The 1,688-nt window shown below is 41.9% G+C and overlaps 1 non-coding gene across 1 annotated transcript; it reads left to right on the top strand.

Moving 5' to 3' along the window:
- The first annotated feature begins 1,126 nt into the window (after nucleotides 1-1,126).
- Nucleotides 1,127-1,230, top strand: LOC141416173 (U6 spliceosomal RNA). Its single transcript, XR_012441012.1, has one exon. It is a non-coding gene; the product is annotated as a U6 spliceosomal RNA (small nuclear RNA).
- Nucleotides 1,231-1,688: the final 458 nt, after the last annotated feature.

The raw sequence follows: 1,688 nt of genomic DNA, 5'->3' as shown, positions 1-1,688 counted from the left end.
CCAGTTCAGGATACTAAAAAGGAATAACTGATGAGATAGGAAGAAACCCAAGAAATTGTGTTAACCCAGAAGTTGTGAAGGAAGTATGTCCTGTGTCACATGCACAACCTGTGTCAAATGCATGGGCAAGATAAGTAAGATGAGGACTGGGAATTATCCAGTGGATTTGGCAACACAGAGGTCACTGATGGCTTTGACAAAAGCCAACCTGGTGAAATATTTTGGGCATTAACCTGATGGAAGTGGACTTAAGAGGGAATGAGGAGGATTTGGAGATGCTGAACATAGAAATGCAGTTGGGGGAATTTTAGCACAAAGGGAAACAAAGACATGAAATGGCACCTGGCAGGGGAAGGAGACTCAAAGGAAAGACTCCAGAAATTGAAAGTGATACAAATAGCTGACAGGGACAGAATGAATAGGCAAAGTGGCAGCTTCCTGAGCACCAATGGCCCAGAGTTCCAGAAGTTCACAAATCGGGCTTCCTAATCCAAAGGCTTATGTCTGTAAACAATGCACTAGAGGCTTATGGATCCAAGCTTTCAAACTGGGAAGCTTGTTGCTCTAGATGCTTATTGAATCAGAGGCTTATTGATCTGGGCTTGGACTACTAACACCCAGTGGTTAGAGTGACAGCTCTTGAGCTAAAACCCTCAGGTCTTTAATCTTGAGCAGCCCTCTTAAACATTTTCAGCCACGTGGACTTGGAATCTTCACATCAGCTCCTGTCTTCAGCTCTTCACACCCTCTCATCTTCTGAAGTTCAGTTTTTCCACCATCTGCTGCCTTCTCCATATTCCAGATGTCCTTCATATAACCTTCTTGCAGTTTCTGACCTCAGTCACTCTCTGGAACTCTTCAGCTGCCTCCTAGTGTTATAGATCTGAGTTTTAGGTATGGGGGCCTTGACTCTCAGTGGTTCACTGGAAACCTTAGCTGCCTCTTGGTGTTGCAGGTCTGAGCTTTGGGAATTAGACTCTCAGCTCCTAGTGGTTCTCCAGAACTCTTTATCTGCCTTCTCACTGCCACCACCAGAGACCTTCAGGTTTTTGTTTGCTTTTCATATAACCAGCTCAGCCTTGATCTACCCATGATAAAGACCACAAGTAGACAAAAGATCACTTAGGTGTTTGCTTCAGCAGCACATATACTAAAATTGGAATGATACAGAGATCAGCATGGCTCCTGTGCAAGGATGACACACAAATTTATGAAGCGTTTCATATTTTTCAACAACACATCAAAAAGATCATCCACCATGACCATGCCAGTTTCATTCCAGGGATGCAAGAAACTGAAACCATTTCTGCTAAAGTCAAGAAAGAGACAGGGATGCCTGCTTTCCCCACTCCTATTCAATATACTTTTGGAATTCCCAGCCAGAGCAGCAAAACAAGAGCAAGACATAAAGGGATTCAAATAGGGATTATCCCTCTTTGCAGATGATATGATCCTATACCTAAAAGACCCCACAAACTCCACCAAAAAACTCTTAGAAATCATACATTCTTTGGGAAAAGTAGTAGGATACAAAATTAATATACAGAAATCAGTAACCTTCCTATAAAAAACAATGAAGAGACTGAGAAAGAAATCAGGGAAACAATCCCATTTACAATAACCTCAAAAAGCTAAAATGCCTAAGAATACATTAAATGAAAGAACTCAAAGACCTTTTCAACAAAAGC

The sequence above is a fragment of the Castor canadensis genome, chromosome 1, assembly GCF_047511655.1.
Source record: "Castor canadensis chromosome 1, mCasCan1.hap1v2, whole genome shotgun sequence".
Taxonomy (NCBI): Eukaryota; Metazoa; Chordata; class Mammalia; order Rodentia; family Castoridae; genus Castor; species Castor canadensis.
This window is presented reverse-complemented; position numbering and strand designations above follow the sequence as displayed.